We start from the raw sequence: 17,889 nt of genomic DNA on the forward strand, positions 1-17,889 counted from the left end.
GGCACTATAGGAAACACTATAGAGTGCATGAATGCCCGTTTCTCAAAAGCAGAGTGTTTTTCTTGCATGGCACACTAGCGATCAATGAAACTTCCTAAACGGAGTTGAATCACGTTCAGTTTAAAATTCTAGCAGCAAATGTTCATTCAGGCTAAGAACAGCATTCTTGTGCTATTCTGACCATACACAGTGCAAATAGCATTCGCGCCTGTTCCCAGCCAGTACAGTGTATTGGAATGAAGAGAAGCCCCTCTTTTACTTAGTTTCCAATACTGAGTTGAACGAGATATGCCCCGTTTTTGTAGGAAGCACAGTTCTTTTGTTCTGATCTAGCTCACTGTACTGGCTGTTTAGGAAACAAAGTTGAGTGCAAGAATGCCCGTTTCTCAAAAGCAGATTGTTTTTCTCGCAGGGCACACTAGGGTTCATTGAAACTTCCTGAACGGACTTGAATCACGTTCAGTTTCAAGTTCTAGCAGCAAGTGTTCATTCAGGCAAAGAAGTGCACTCTTGTGCTATTCTGGCCATAAACAGTGCAAATAGCATTCGCGTCTATTCCCAGCCTGAATAGTTTATTGGAGTGAAGAGAAGCTCCTGTTTTAATTAGTTTCCAATACTGAGTTGAACTAGATATGCCCCGTTTGTGTAGGACGCACAGTTCTTTTGTTCTGAGCTAGCTCACTGTTCTGGCCATATAGGAAACACAGTAGAGTGCAAGAATGCCCATTTCTCAAAAGCAGAGTGTTTTTCTTGCTTGGCACACTAGGGTTCAATGAAACTTCCTAATCTGAGTTGAATCACGTTCAGTTTCAAGTTCTAGCAGCAAGTATTCAATTAGGCTAAGAACAACACTCTTGTGCTATTCTGGCCATACACAGTGCAAATAGCATTCACATCTGTTGCCAGCCAGTACAGTGTATTGGACTGAAGAGAAGCTCCTGTTTTACTTAGTTTCCAATACTGAGTTGAACTAGATATTCCCCGTTTGTGTAGGAAGCACAGTTCTTTTGTTCTGAGCTAGCTCACTGTACTGGCCTTATAGGAAACACTGTAGAGTGCATGAATGCCCGTTTCTCAAAACAGAGTGTTTTTCTTGCATGGCACACTAGGGTTCAATGAAACTTCGTAAACATAGTTGAATCACGTTCAGTTTCAAGTTCTAGCAGCAAGTGTTCATTCAGGCTAAGAACAGCATTCTTGTGCTATTCTGGCCATACACAGTGCAAATAGCATTCGTGTTTGTTCCCAGCCAGTAATGTGTATTGCACTGAAGAGAAGCTCCTGTTTTACTTAGTATCCAATACTGAGTTGAACTAGATATGCTTCATCTGTGTAGGAAGCACAGTTCTTTTGTTCTGAGCTAGCTCACTGTTCTGGCCCTCTAGGAAACACAGTTGAGTTCAAGCATGCCCATTTCAAAAGCAGAGTGTTTTACTTTCATGGCACACTAGGGTTCAATGAAACTTCCTAAACAGAGTTGAATCACGGTCAGTTTAAAATTCTAGTAGCAAATGTTCATTCAGGCTAAGAACAGCATTCGTGTGCTCTTCAGTCCATACACAGTGCAAATAGCATTCGTGTCTGTTCCCAGGAGTACAGGGTATTGGACTGAAGAGAAGCTCCTGCTTTACTTAGTTTCTAATACTGAGTTGAACTAGACATGCCCCGTTTGTGTAGGAAGCCCAGTTCCTTTGTTCTGAGCTAGCTCACTGTTCTGGCCCTATAGGAAACAGAGTAGAGTGCAAGAATGCCCGTTTCAAACGCTGAGTGTTTTTTTTGCATGGCACAAGAGGGTACAATGATACTTCCTAAATGGAGTTGAATCACGTTCAGTTTCAAGTTCTAGCAGCAAGTGTTCATTCAGGCTAAGAACAGCACTCTTGTGCTATTCTGGCCATACACAGTGCAAATAGCATTCGCGTCAGTTACCAGCCAGTACAGTGTATTGGACTGAAGAGAAGCTCCTGTTTTACTTAGTTTCCAATACTGAGTTGAACTAGATATGCCCCGTTTGTGTAGGAAGCACAGTTCTTTTGTTCTGAGCTAGCTCACTGTACTGGCTCTAAAGGAAACACAGTAGAGTGCAAGAATGCCCGTTTCTGAAAAGCAGAGTGTTTTTCTTTCATGGCACACTAGGGTTCAATGAAAGTTCCTAATCGGAGTTGAATCACGTTCAGTTTCAAGTTCTAGCAGCAAGTGTTCATTCAGGCTGAGAACAACACTCTAATGCTATTCTGTCCATACACAGTGCAAATAGTATTCGTGTCTGTTCCCAGCTAGTACAGTGTATTGGACTGAAGAGAAGCTCCTGCTTTACTTAGTTTACAATACTGAGTTGAACTAGATATTCCCTGTTTGTGTAGGTAGCACAGTTCTTTTGTTCTGACCTTGCTCACTCTACTGGCCCTGTAGGAAACACGGTAGAGTGCAAGAATGCCCCTTTCTCAAAAGCAGAGTGTTTTTCTTGCATGGCACACTAGGGTTCAATGAAACTTCCTAAACGTAGTTGATTCACGTTCAGTTTCAAGTTCTAGCAGCAAGTGTTCATTCAGGCTAAGAACAGCACTCTTGTGCTTTTCTCCCATACACAGTGCAAATAGCATCCACGTCTGTTCCCAGGCAGTACAGTGTATTGGACTGAAGAGAAGCTCCTGTTTTACAAAGTTTCCAATACTGAGTTGAACTAGATATGCCCTGTTTGTGTAGGAAGCACAGTTCTTTTGTTCTGAGCTACCTCACTGTACTGGTTCTTTAGGAAACACAGTAGAGTGCAAGAATGCCCGTTTCTCAAAAGCAGAGTGTTTTACTTTCATGGCACACTAGGGTTCAATGATTCTTCCTAAACGGAGTTGAATCACATTGTTTCAAGTTCTAGCAGAAAGTGTTCATTCAGGCTAAGAACAGCACTCTTGTGCTATTCTGGCCATACACAGTGCAAATAGCATTCGCGTCTGTTCCCAGGCAGTACAGTGTATTGGACTGAAGAGAATCTCCTGTTTTACTTTGTTTCCAATTCTGAGTTGAACTAGATATGCCCCGTTTGTGTAGGAAGCACAGTTCTTTTGTTCTGAGCTAGCTCACTGTACTGGATCTATAGGATACACAGTAGAGTGCAAGAACGCCCATTTCAAAAGCAGAGTGTTTTTCTTGCATGGCACACTAGGGTTCAATGAAACTTCCTAAACGGAGTTTAATCACGTTCAGTTTCATGTTCTAGCAGCAAGTGTTCATTCAGACTAAGAACAGCACTCTTGTGCTATTCTGGCCATACACAGTGAAAATAGCATTCGCGTCTGCTCCCAGCCAGTACAGTGTATTGGACTGAAGAGAAGCTCCTGTTGTACTTAGTTTCCAATACTGAGTTGAACTAGATATGCCCCGTTTGTGTAGGAAGCACAGTTCTTTTGTTCTGAGCTAGCTCACTGTACTGGCCCTATAGGAAACACAGTAGAGTGCAAGAATGCCCGTTTCTCAAAAGCACAGTGCTTTTCTTGAATGGCACATTTGGGTTCAATAAAAATTCCTGAACTGAGTTGAATCACGTTCAGTTTCAAGTTCAAGCAGCAAGTGTTCATTCAGGTTAAGAACAGCACTCTTGTGCTATTCTGGCCATACACAGTGCAAATAGCATTCGCGTCTGTTACCAGCAAGTACAGTGTATTGGATTGAAGAGAAGCTCCTGTTTTACTTAGTTTCCAATACTGAGTTGAACGAGATATGCCCCGTTTGTGTAGGAAGCACAGTTCTTTTGTTCTGAGCTAGCTCACTGTACTGGCTCTATAGGAAACACAGTAGAGTGCAAGAAAGCCCGTTTCTGAAAAGCAGAGTGTTTTTCTTGCATGGCACACTAGGGTTCAATAAAACTTCCAAATCGGAGTTGAATCACGCTCAGTTTCAAGTTCTAGCAGCAAGTGTTCATTCAGGCTAAGAACAGCACTCTTGTGCTTTTCTCCCATACACAGTGAAAATAGCATCCACGTCTGTTCCCAGGCAGTACAGTGTATTGGACTGAAGAGAAGCTCCTGTTTTACAAAGTTTCCAATACTGAGTTGAACTAGATATGCCCCGTTTGTGTAGGAAGCACAGTTCTTTTGTTCTGAGCTACCTCACTGTACTGGTTCTTTAGGAAACACAGTAGAGTGCAAGAATGCCCGTTTCTCCAAATCAGAGTGTTTTACTTTCATGGCACACTAGGGTTCAAGAAACTTCCTAAACGGAGTTGAATCACGTTCAGTTTCAAGTTCTAGCAGAAAGTGTTCATTCAGGCTAAGAGCAGCACTCTTGTGCTATTCTGGCCATACACAGTGCAAATAGCATTCGCGTCTGTTCCCAGGCAGTACAGTGTATTGGACTGAAGAGAAGCTCCTGTTTTACTTTGTTTCCAATTCTGAGTTGAACTAGATATGCCCCGTTTGTGTAGGAAGCACAGTTTTTTTGTTCTGAGCTAGCTCACTGTACTGGCTCTATAGGAAACACAGTAGAGTGCAAGAATGCCCGTTTCTGAAAAGCAGAGTGTTTTTCTTGCATGGCACACTAGGGTTCAATGAAACTTCCTAATCGGAGTTGAATCACGTTCAGTTTATAAGTTCTAGCAGCAAGTGTTCATTCAGGCTCAGAACAGCACTCTAATGCTATTCTGTCCATACACAGTGCAAATAGTATTCGTGTCTGTTCCCAGCTAGTACAGTGTATTGGACTGAAGAGCAGCTCCTGCTTTACTTAGTTTACAATACTGAGTTGAACTAGATATTCCCCGATGTGTAGGTTGCACAGTTCTTTTGTTCTGACCTTGCTCACTCTACTGGCCCTGTAGGAAACACGGTAGAATGCAAGAATGCCCCTTTCTCAAAAGCAGAGTGTTTTTCTTGCATGGCACACTAGGGTTCAATGAAACTTCCTAAACGTAGTTGAATCACGTTCAGTTTCAAGTTCTAGCAGCAAGTGTTCATTCAGGCTAAGAACAGCACTCTTGTGCTTTTCTCCCATACACAGTGCAAATAGCATCCACGTCTGTTCCCAGCCAGTACAGTGTATTGGACTGAAGAGAAGCTCCTGTTTTACAATGTTTCCAATACTGAGTTGAACTAGATATGCCCTGTTTGTGTAGGAAGCACAGTTCTTTTGTTCTGAGCTACCTCACTGTACTGGTTCTTTAGGAAACACAGTAGAGTGCAAGAATGCCCGTTTCTCAAAAGCAGAGTGTTTTACTTTCATGGCACACTAGGGTTCAATGAAACTTCCTAAACGGAGTTGAATCACCTTGTTTCAAGTTCTATCAGATAGTGTTCATTCAGGCTAAGAACAGCACTCTTGTGCTATTCTGGCCATACACAGTGCAAATAGCATTCGCGTCTGTTCACAGGCAGTACAGTGTATTGGACTGAAGAGAAGCTCCTGTTTTACTTTGTTTCCAATTCTGCGTTGAACTAGATATGCCCCGTTTGTGTAGGAAGCACATCTCTTTTGTTCTGAGCTAGCTCACTGAACTGGCTCTATAGGATACACAGTAGAGTGCAAGAATGCCCATTTCCAAAGCAGAGTGTTTTTCTTGCATGGCACACTAGGGTTCAATGAAACTTCCTAAACGGAGTTGAATCACGTTCAGTTTCATGTTCTAGCAGCAAGTGTTCATTCAGACTAAGAACAGCACTCTTGTGCTATTCTGGTCATACACAGTGAAAATAGCATTCGCGTCTGCTCACAGCCAGTACAATGTATTGGACTGAAGAGAAGCTCCTGTTGTACTTAGTTTCCAATACTGAGTTGAACTAGATATGCCCCGTTTGTGTAGGAAGCACAGTTCTTTTGTTCTGAGCTAGCTCACTGTTCTGGCCCTATAGGAAAAACAGTTGAGTGCAAGAATGCCCGTTTCAAACGCTGAGTGTTTTTTTTTTTGCATGGCACAAGAGGGTTCAATGATACTTCCTAAATGGAGTTGAATCACGTTCAGTTTCAAGTTCTAGCAGCAAGTGTTCATTCAGGCTAAGAACAGCACTCTTGTGCTATTCTGGCCATACACAGTGCAAATAGCATTCGCGTCTGTTACCAGCCAATACAGTGTATTGGACTGAAGAGAAGCTCCTGTTTTACATAGTTTCCAATACTGAGTTGAACTAGATATGCCCCGTTTGTGTAGGAAGCACAGTTCTTTTCTTCTGAGCTAGCTCACTGTACTGGCTCTATAGGAAACACAGTAGAGTGCAAGAATGCCCGTTTCTGAAAAGCAGAGTGTTTTTCTTGCATGGCACACTAGGGTTCAATGAAACTTCCTAATCGGAGTTGAATCACGTTCAGTTTCCTTTTCTAACAGCAAGTGTTCATTCAGGCTAAGAACAGCACTCTAATGCTATTCTGTCCATACACAGTGCAAATAGTATTCGTGTCTGTTCCCAGCTAGTACAGTGTATTGGACTGAAGAGAAGCTCCTGCTTTACTTAGTTTACAATACTGAGTTGAACTAGATATTCCCCGTTTGTGTAGGTAGCACAGTTCTTTTGTTCTGACCTTGCTCACTCTACTGGCCCTGTAGGAAACACGGTAGAGTGCAAGAATGCCCCTTTCTCAAAAGCAGAGTGTTTTTCTTGCATGGCACACTAGGGTTCAATGAAACTTCCTAAACGTAGTTGAATCACGTTCAGTTTCAAGTTCTAGCAGCAAGTGTTCATTCAGGCTAAGAACAGCACTCTTGTGCTTTTCTCCCATACACAGTGCAAATAGCATCCACGTCTTTTTCCAGCCAGTACAGTGTATTGGACTGAAGAGAAGCTCCTGTTTTACAAAGTTTCCAATACTGAGTTGAACTAGATATGCCCCGTTTGTGTAGGAAGCACAGTTCTTTTGTTCTGAGCTAGCTCACTGTACTGGTTCTTTAGGAAACACAGTAGAGTGCAAGAATGCCCGTTTCTCAAAAGCAGAGTGTTTTACTTTCATGGCACACTAGGGTTCAATGAAACTTCCTAAACGGACTTGAATCACGTTCAGTTTCAAGTTCTAGCAGAAAGTGTTCATTCAGCCTAAGAACAGCACTCTTGTGCTATTCTGGCCATACACAGTGAAAATAGCATTCGCGTCTGCTCCCAGCCAGTACAATGTATTGGACTGAAGAGAAGCTCCTGTTGTACTTAGTTTCCAATACTGAGTTGAACTAGATATGCCCCGTTTGTGTAGGAAGCACAGTTCTTTTGTTCTGAGCTAGCTCACTGTACTGGCCATATAGGAAACACAGTAGAGTGCAAGAATGCCCGTTTCTCAAAAGCACAGTGCTTTTCTTGAATGGCACATTAGGGTTCAATGAAAATTCCTAAACGGAGTTGAATCACGTTCAGTTTCAAGTTCTAGCAGTAAGTTTTCATTCAGGTTAAGAACAGTACTCTTGTGCTATTCTGGCCATACACAGTGCAAATAGCATTCGCGTTTGTTCCCAGCCAGTACAGTGTATTGGACTGAAGAGATGCTCATATTTTACTTAGTTTCAAATACAGAGTTGAACTAGATATGCCCCGTTTGTGTTGGAAGCACAGTTCATTTGTTCTGAGGTAGCTCACTGTTCTGGCCCTTTAGGAAACACAGTAGAGTTCAAGAATGCCCGTTTCTCAAAAGCAGAGTGTTTTTCTTGCATGGCACACTAGGGTTCAATGAAACTTCGTAAACGGAGTTGAATCACGTTCAGTTTCAAGTTGTAGCCGCAAGTGTTCATTCAGGCTAAGAACAGCACTCTTGTGCTATTCTGGCCATACACAGTGCAAATAGCATTCGTGTCTGTTCTCAGGCAGTACAGTGTATTGGACTGAAGAGAAGCTCCTATTTTACTTACTTTCCAATACTGAGTTGAACTAGATATGCCCCGTTTGTGTAGGAAGCACAGTTCTTTTGTTCTGAGCTAGCTCACTGTACTGGCTCTATAGGAAACACAGTAGAGTGCAAAAAGCCCGTTTCTCAAAAGCAGAGTGTTTTTCTTGCATGGCACACTAGGGTTCAATGAAACTTCCTAAACAGACTTGAATCACGTTCAGTTTCAAATTCTAGCAGAAAGTGTTCATTCAGGCTAAGAACAGCACTCTTGTGCTTTTCACCCATACATATTGTAAATAGCATTCGCGTCTGTTCCCAGCCAGTACAATGTATTGGACTGAAGAGAACCTCCTATTTTATAAAGTTTCCATTACGGAATTGAACTAGATATGCCCCGTTTGTGTAGGAAGCACAGTTCTTTTGTTCTGAGCTAGCTCACTGTTCTGGCCCTATAGGAAACAGAGTAGAGTGCAAGAATGCCCGTTTCAAACGCTGAGTGTTTTTTTTGCATGGCACAAGAGGGTTCAATGATACTTCCTAAATGGAGTTGAATCACGTTCAGTTTCAAGTTCTAGCAGCAAGTGTTCATTCAGGTTAAGAACAGCACTCTTGTGCTATTCTGGCCATACACAGTGCAAATAGCATTCGCGTCTGTTACCAGCCAGGACAGTGTATTGGACTAAAGAGAAGCTCCTGTTTTACTTAGTTTCCAATAGTGAGTTGAACTAGATATGCCCCGTTTGTATATTAAGCACAGTTCTTTTGTTCTGAGCTAGCTCACTGTACTGGCTCTATAGGAAACACAGTAGAGTGCAAGAATGCCCGTTTCTGAAAAGCAGAGTGTTTTTCTTGCATGGCACACTAGGGTTCAATGAAACTTCGTAATCGGAGTTGAATCACGTTCAGTTTCAAGTTCTAGCAGCAAGTGTTCATTCAGGCTGACAACAGCACTCTAATGCTATTCTGTCCATACACAGTGCAAATAGTATTCGTGTCTGTTCCCAGCCAGTACAGTGTATTGGACTGAAGAGAAGCTCCTGCTTTACTTAGTTTACAATACTGAGTTGAACTAGATATTCCCCGTTTGTGTAGGAAGCACAGTTCTTTTGTTCTGACCTTGCTCACTCTACTGGCCCTGTAGGAAACACAGTAGAGTGCCATAATGCCCCTTTCTAAAAGCAGAGTGTTTTTCTTGCATGGCACACTAGGGTTCAATGAAAATTCCTGAACTGAGTTGAATCACCTTCAGTTTCAAGTTCAAGCAGCAAGTGTTCATTCAGGTTAAGAACAGAACTCTTGTGCTATTCTGGCCATACACTGTGCAAATAGCATTCGCGTCTGTTCCCAGCCTGAACAGTTTATTGGACTGAAGAGAAGCTCCGGCTTTACTTAGTTTCAAATACTGAGTTGAACTAGATATGCCCCGTTTGTGTAGGAAGCAGGTGCTTTTGTTCTGAGCTAGCTCATTGTACTGGCCCTATAGGAAACACTGCAGAGTGCAAGAATGCCAGTTTCTCAAAAGCAGAGTGTTTTTCTTGCATGGCACACTAGGGTTCAATCAAACTTCCTATACGGAGTTGAATCACGTTCAGTTTCAAGTTCTAGCAGCAAGTGTTCATTCAGGCTAAGAACAGCACTCTTGTGCTATTCGGGCCATACACAGTGCAAATAGCATTCGCGTCTGTTCCCAGCCAGAACAGAGTTTTGGACTGAAGAGAAGCTCCTGTTTTACTTAGTTTCCAATACTGAGTTGAACTAGATATGCCCCGTTTGTGTAGGAAGCACAGTCCTTTTGTTCTGAGCTAGCTCAGTGTTCTGGCCCTATAGGAAAAACAGTTGAGTGCAAGAATGCCCGTTTCAAAAGCAGACTGTTTTTCTTGCGTGGCACACTAGGGTTCAATGAAACTTCCTAATCGGAGTTGAATCACGTTCAGTTTCAAGTTCTAGCAGTAAGTGTTCATTCAGGCTAAGAACAGCACTCTTGTGCTATTCTGGCCATACACAGTGCAAATAGCATTCGCGTCTGTTCCCAGTCAGTACAGTGTATTGTACTGCAGAGATGCTCATATTTTACTTAGTTTTAAATACAGAGTTGAACTAGATATGCCCCGTTTGTGTTGGAAGCACAGTTCATTTGTTCTGAGGTAGCTCACTGTTCTGGCCCTATAGGAAACACAGTAGAGTTCAAGAATGCCCGTTTCTCAAAAGCAGAGTGTTTTTCTTGCATGGCACACTAGGGTTCAATGAAACTTCGTAAACGAAGTTGAATCACGTTCAGTTTCAAGTTGTAGGCGCAAGTGTTCATTCAGGCTAAGAACAGCACTCTTGTGCTATTCTGGCCATACACAGTGCAAATAGCATTCGTGTCTGTTCCCAGGCAGTACAGTGTATTGGACTGAAGAGAAGCTCCTGTTTTACTTAGTTTCCAATACTGAGTTGAACTAGATATGCCCCGTTTGTGTAGGAAGCACAGTTCTTTTGTTCTGAGCTAGCTCACTGTACTGGCTCTATAGGAAACACAGTAGAGTGCAAGAATGCCCGTTTCTCAAAAGCAGAGTGTTTTTCTTGCATGGCACACTAGGGTTCAATGAAACTTCCTAAACGGAGTTGAATCACGTTCAGTTTCATGTTCTAGCAGCAAGTGTTCATTCAGACTAAGAACAGCACTCTTGTGCTATTCTGGCCATACACAGTGCAAATATCATTCGCGCCTGTTCCCAGCCAGTACACTGTAATGAACTGAAGAGATGCTCCTGTTTTACTTATTTTCCAATACTGAGTTGAGCTAGATATGCCCCGTTTGTGTAGGAAGCACAGTTCTTTTGTTCTGAGCCAGCTCACTGTACTGGCTCTATAGGAAACACAGTAGAGTGCAAGAATGCCCGTTTCTGAAAAGCAGAGTGTTTTTCTTGAATGGCACACTAGGGTTCAATGAAACTTCCTAATCGGAGTTGAATCACGCTCAGTTTCAAGTTCTAGCAGCAAGTATTCAATTAGGGTAAGAAGAGCACTCTTGTGCTATTCTGTCCATACTATTGCAAAAAGCATTTGCATCTGTTGCCAGCCAGTACAGTGTATTGGACACAAGAGCAGCTCCTGTTTTACTTAGTTTCCAATACTAAGTTGAACTAGATATGCCCCGTTTGTTTAGGAAGCACAGTTCTTTTGATCTGAGCTAGCTCACTGTACTGGCCCTATAGGAAACACTGTATGGAGCATGAAAGCCCGTTTCTCTAAAGCAGAGTGTTTTCCTTGCATGGCACACTAGGGTACAATGAAACTTCCTAAACGGAGTTGAATCACGATCAGTTTCAAGTATAGCAGCAAGTGTTCATTCAGGCTAAGAACAGCACTCTTGTGCTATTCTGGCCATACACAGTGCAAATAGCATTCGTGTCTGTTCCCAGCCAGTACAGTGTATTGGACTGAAGAGAAGCTCATATTTTACTTAGTTTCCAATACGGAGTTGAACTAGATATGCCCCGTTTGTGTTGGCAGCACAGTTCTTTTGTTCTGAGGTAGCTCACTGTTCTGGCCCTATAGGAAACACAGTAGAGTTCAAGAATGCCAGTTTCTCAAAAGCAGAGTGTTTATCTTGTATGGCACACTAGGGATCAATGAAACTTCCTAAACGGAGTTGAATCTCGTTCAGCTTCAAGTTGTAGCAGCAAGTGTTCATTCAGGCTAAGAACAGCACTCTTGTGCTATTCTGGCCATACACAGTGCAAATAGCATTCGCGTCTGTTCCCAGCCAGTACAGTGTATTGGACTGAAGAGAATCTCCTGTTTTACTTAGTTTCCAATTGTGAGTTGAACTAGATATGCCCCGTTTTTGTAGGAAGCACAATTCTTTTGTTCTGAGCTAGCTCACTGTACTGGCTCTATAGGAAACACAGTAGAGTGCAAGAATGCCCGTTTCTCAAAAGCAGAGTGTTTTTCTTGCATGGCACACTAGGGTTCAATGAAACTGCCTAAACGGAGTTGAATCACGTTCAGTTTCAAGTTGTAGCAGCAAGTGTTCATTCAGGCTAAGAACAGCACTCTTGTGCTATTCTGGCCATACACAGTACAAATAGCATTCGCGTCTGTTCCCAGCCAGTACAGTGTATTGGACTGAAGAGAAGCTCCTGTTTTACTTAGTTTCCAATACTGAGTTGAACTAGATATGCCCCGTTTGTGTAGGAAGCACAGTTTTTTGTTCTGAGCTAGCTCACTGTACTGGCTCTATAGGAAACACAGTAGAGTGCAAGAATGCCCGTTTCTAAAAAGCAGAGTGTTTTTCTTGCATGGCACACCAGGGTTCAATGAAACTTCCTAAACGGAGTTGAATCACGTTCAGTTTCAAGTTCTAGCAGTAAGTGTTCATTCAGGCTAAGAACAGCACTCTTGTGCTATTCTGGCCATACACAGTGCAAATAGCATTCGCGTCTGTTCCCAGCCAGTACAGTGTATTGGACTGAAGAGAAGCTCCTGCTTTACTTAGTTTACAATACTGAGTTGAACTAGATATTCCCCGTTTGTGTAGGAAGCACAGTTCTTTTGTTCTGACCTTGCTCACTCTACTGGCCCTGTAGGAAACACAGTAGAGTGCCATAATGCCCCTTTCTAAAAGCAGAGTGTTTTTCTTGCATGGCACACTAGGGTTCAATGAAAATTCCTGAACTGAGTTGAATCACCTTCAGTTTCAAGTTCAAGCAGCAAGTGTTCATTCAGGTTAAGAACAGAACTCTTGTGCTATTCTGGCCATACACTGTGCAAATAGCATTCGCGTCTGTTCCCAGCCTGAACAGTTTATTGGACTGAAGAGAAGCTCCGGCTTTACTTAGTTTCAAATACTGAGTTGAACTAGATATGCCCCGTTTGTGTAGGAAGCAGGTGCTTTTGTTCTGAGCTAGCTCATTGTACTGGCCCTATAGGAAACACTGCAGAGTGCAAGAATGCCAGTTTCTCAAAAGCAGAGTGTTTTTCTTGCATGGCACACTAGGGTTCAATCAAACTTCCTATACGGAGTTGAATCACGTTCAGTTTCAAGTTCTAGCAGCAAGTGTTCATTCAGGCTAAGAACAGCACTCTTGTGCTATTCGGGCCATACACAGTGCAAATAGCATTCGCGTCTGTTCCCAGCCAGAACAGAGTTTTGGACTGAAGAGAAGCTCCTGTTTTACTTAGTTTCCAATACTGAGTTGAACTAGATATGCCCCGTTTGTGTAGGAAGCACAGTCCTTTTGTTCTGAGCTAGCTCAGTGTTCTGGCCCTATAGGAAAAACAGTTGAGTGCAAGAATGCCCGTTTCAAAAGCAGACTGTTTTTCTTGCGTGGCACACTAGGGTTCAATGAAACTTCCTAATCGGAGTTGAATCACGTTCAGTTTCAAGTTCTAGCAGTAAGTGTTCATTCAGGCTAAGAACAGCACTCTTGTGCTATTCTGGCCATACACAGTGCAAATAGCATTCGCGTCTGTTCCCAGTCAGTACAGTGTATTGTACTGCAGAGATGCTCATATTTTACTTAGTTTTAAATACAGAGTTGAACTAGATATGCCCCGTTTGTGTTGGAAGCACAGTTCATTTGTTCTGAGGTAGCTCACTGTTCTGGCCCTATAGGAAACACAGTAGAGTTCAAGAATGCCCGTTTCTCAAAAGCAGAGTGTTTTTCTTGCATGGCACACTAGGGTTCAATGAAACTTCGTAAACGAAGTTGAATCACGTTCAGTTTCAAGTTGTAGGCGCAAGTGTTCATTCAGGCTAAGAACAGCACTCTTGTGCTATTCTGGCCATACACAGTGCAAATAGCATTCGTGTCTGTTCCCAGGCAGTACAGTGTATTGGACTGAAGAGAAGCTCCTGTTTTACTTAGTTTCCAATACTGAGTTGAACTAGATATGCCCCGTTTGTGTAGGAAGCACAGTTCTTTTGTTCTGAGCTAGCTCACTGTACTGGCTCTATAGGAAACACAGTAGAGTGCAAGAATGCCCGTTTCTCAAAAGCAGAGTGTTTTTCTTGCATGGCACACTAGGGTTCAATGAAACTTCCTAAACGGAGTTGAATCACGTTCAGTTTCATGTTCTAGCAGCAAGTGTTCATTCAGACTAAGAACAGCACTCTTGTGCTATTCTGGCCATACACAGTGCAAATATCATTCGCGCCTGTTCCCAGCCAGTACACTGTAATGAACTGAAGAGATGCTCCTGTTTTACTTATTTTCCAATACTGAGTTGAGCTAGATATGCCCCGTTTGTGTAGGAAGCACAGTTCTTTTGTTCTGAGCCAGCTCACTGTACTGGCTCTATAGGAAACACAGTAGAGTGCAAGAATGCCCGTTTCTGAAAAGCAGAGTGTTTTTCTTGAATGGCACACTAGGGTTCAATGAAACTTCCTAATCGGAGTTGAATCACCTTCAGTTTCAAGTTCTAGCAGCAAGTATTCAATTAGGGTAAGAAGAGCACTCTTGTGCTATTCTGTCCATACTATTGCAAAAAGCATTTGCATCTGTTGCCAGCCAGTACAGTGTATTGGACACAAGAGCAGCTCCTGTTTTACTTAGTTTCCAATACTAAGTTGAACTAGATATGCCCCGTTTGTTTAGGAAGCACAGTTCTTTTGATCTGAGCTAGCTCACTGTACTGGCCCTATAGGAAACACTGTATGGAGCATGAAAGCCCGTTTCTCTAAAGCAGAGTGTTTTCCTTGCATGGCACACTAGGGTACAATGAAACTTCCTAAACGGAGTTGAATCACGATCAGTTTCAAGTATAGCAGCAAGTGTTCATTCAGGCTAAGAACAGCACTCTTGTGCTATTCTGGCCATACACAGTGCAAATAGCATTCGTGTCTGTTCCCAGCCAGTACAGTGTATTGGACTGAAGAGAAGCTCATATTTTACTTAGTTTCCAATACGGAGTTGAACTAGATATGCCCCGTTTGTGTTGGCAGCACAGTTCTTTTGTTCTGAGGTAGCTCACTGTTCTGGCCCTATAGGAAACACAGTAGAGTTCAAGAATGCCAGTTTCTCAAAAGCAGAGTGTTTATCTTGTATGGCACACTAGGGATCAATGAAACTTCCTAAACGGAGTTGAATCTCGTTCAGCTTCAAGTTGTAGCAGCAAGTGTTCATTCAGGCTAAGAACAGCACTCTTGTGCTATTCTGGCCATACACAGTGCAAATAGCATTCGCGTCTGTTCCCAGCCAGTACAGTGTATTGGACTGAAGAGAATCTCCTGTTTTACTTAGTTTCCAATTGTGAGTTGAACTAGATATGCCCCGTTTTTGTAGGAAGCACAATTCTTTTGTTCTGAGCTAGCTCACTGTACTGGCTCTATAGGAAACACAGTAGAGTGCAAGAATGCCCGTTTCTCAAAAGCAGAGTGTTTTTCTTGCATGGCACACTAGGGTTCAATGAAACTGCCTAAACGGAGTTGAATCACGTTCAGTTTCAAGTTGTAGCAGCAAGTGTTCATTCAGGCTAAGAACAGCACTCTTGTGCTATTCTGGCCATACACAGTACAAATAGCATTCGCGTCTGTTCCCAGCCAGTACAGTGTATTGGACTGAAGAGAAGCTCCTGTTTTACTTAGTTTCCAATACTGAGTTGAACTAGATATGCCCCGTTTGTGTAGGAAGCACAGTTTTTTGTTCTGAGCTAGCTCACTGTACTGGCTCTATAGGAAACACAGTAGAGTGCAAGAATGCCCGTTTCTAAAAAGCAGAGTGTTTTTCTTGCATGGCACACCAGGGTTCAATGAAACTTCCTAAACGGAGTTGAATCACGTTCAGTTTCAAGTTCTAGCAGTAAGTGTTCATTCAGGCTAAGAACAGCACTCTTGTGCTATTCTGGCCATACACAGTGCAAATAGCATTCGCGTCTGTTCCCAGCCAGTACAGTGTATTGGACTGAAGAGAAGCTCCTATTTTATAAAGTTTCCAATACTGACTTGAACTAGATATGTCCCGTTTGTGTAGGAAGCACAGTTCTTTTGTTCTGAGCTAGCTCACTGTTCGGGCCCTATAGGAAACACAGTAGAGTGCAAGAATGCCCGTTTCAAAAGCAGAGAGTTTTTCTTGCATGGCACACTAGGGTTCAATGAAACTTCCTAAACGGAGTTGAATCACATTCAGTTTAAAGTTCTAGCAGCAAGTGTTCATTCAGGCTAAGAACAGCGTTCTTGTGCTATTCTGGCCATACACAGTGCAAATAGCATTCACGTCTGTTCCCAGGCAGTACAGTGTATTGGACTGAAGAGAAGCTCCTGTTTTACTTTGTTTCCAATTCTGAGTTGACCTAGATATGCCCCGTTTGTGTAGGAAGCACAGTTCTTTTATTCTGAGCTAGCTCACTGTACTGGCTCTATAGGATACACAGTAGAGTGCAAGAATGCCCATTTCAAAAGCAGAGTTTTTTTCTTCTATGGCACACTAGGGTTCAATGAAACTTCCTAAATGGAGTTGAATCACGTTCAGTTTCTTGTTCTAGCAGCAAGTGTTCATTCAGAGTAAGAACAGCACTCTTGTGCTATTCTGGCCATACACAGTGAAAATAGCATTCGCGTCTGCTCCCATACAGTACAGTGTATTGGACTGAAGAGAAGCTCCTGTTGTACTTAGTTTCCAATACTGAGTTGAACTAGATATGCCCCGTTTGTGTAGGAAGCACAGTCCTTTTGTTCTGAGCTAGCTCAGTGTTCTGGCCCTATAGGAAAAACAGTTGAGTGCAAGAATGCCCGTTTCAAAAGCAGACTGTTTTTCTTGCGTGGCACACTAGGGTTCAATGAAACTTCCTAAACGGAGTTGAATCACGTTCAGTTTCAAGTTCTAGCAGTAAGTGTTCATTCAGGCTAAGAACAGCACTCTTGTGCTATTCTGGCCATACACAGTGAAAATAGCATTCGCGTCTGCTCCCAGCCAGTACAATGTATTGGACTGAAGAGAACCTCCTATTTTATGAAGTTTCCAATACTGAATTGAACTAGATATGCCCCGTTTGTGTAGGAAGCACAGTTCTTTTGTTCTGAGCTAGCTCACTGTTCTGGCCCTATAGGAAACAGAGTAGAGTGCAAGAATTCCCGTTTCAAACGCTGAGTGTTTTTTTTGCATGGCACAAGAGGGTTCAATTATACTTCCTAAATGGAGTTGAATCACGTTCAGTTTCAAGTTCTAGCAGAAGGTGTTCATTCAGGCTAAGAACAGCACTCTTGTGCTATTCTGGCCATACACAGTGCAAATAGCATTCGCATCTGTTCCCAGCCAATACAGTGTATTGTACTGAAGAGAAGCTCCTATTTTATAAAGTTTCCAATACTGACTTGAACTAGATATGTCCCGTTTGTGTAGGAAGCACAGTTCTTTTGTTCTGAGCTAGCTCACTCTACTGGTTCTTTAGGAATCACAGTAGAGTACAAGAATGCCCTTTCTCAAAAGGAGAGTGTTTTTCCTGCATGGCACACTTGGGATAAATGAAACTTCCTAAACGGATTTGAATCTCGTTCAGCTTCAAGTTGTAGCAGCAAGTGTTCATTCAGGCTAAGAACAGCACTCTTGTGCTATTCTGGCCATACACAGTGCAAATAGCATTCGCATCTGTTCCCAGCCAATACAGTGTATTGGACTGAAGAGAAGCTCATATTTTACTTAGTTTCCAATACGGAGTTGAACTAGGTATGCCCCGTTTGTGTTGGCAGCACAGTTCTTTTGTTCTGAGGTAGCTCACTGTTCTGGCCCTATAGGAAACACAGTAGAGTTCAAGAATGCCAGTTTCTCAAAAGCAGAGTGTTTTTCTTGTATGGCACACTAGGGATCAATGAAACTTCCTAAACGGAGTTGAATCTCGTTCAGCTTCAAGTTGTAGCAGCAAGTGTTCATTCAGGCTAAGAACAGCATTCTTGTGCTATTCTGGCCATACACAGTGCAAATAGCATTCGCGTCTGTTCCCAACAAGTACAGTGTTTTGTAGTGAAGAGAAGCTCCTGTTTTACTTAGTTTCCAATACTGAGTTGAACTAGATATGCCCCGTTTGTGTAGAAAGCACAGTTATTTTGTTCTGAGCTAGATCACTGTACTGGTCTTATAGGAAACACAGTAGAGTGCAAGAATGCCAGTTTCTCAA

This window comes from Peromyscus maniculatus, chromosome 3 (genome assembly GCF_049852395.1).
Source record: "Peromyscus maniculatus bairdii isolate BWxNUB_F1_BW_parent chromosome 3, HU_Pman_BW_mat_3.1, whole genome shotgun sequence".
NCBI lineage: Eukaryota > Metazoa > Chordata > Mammalia > Rodentia > Cricetidae > Peromyscus > Peromyscus maniculatus.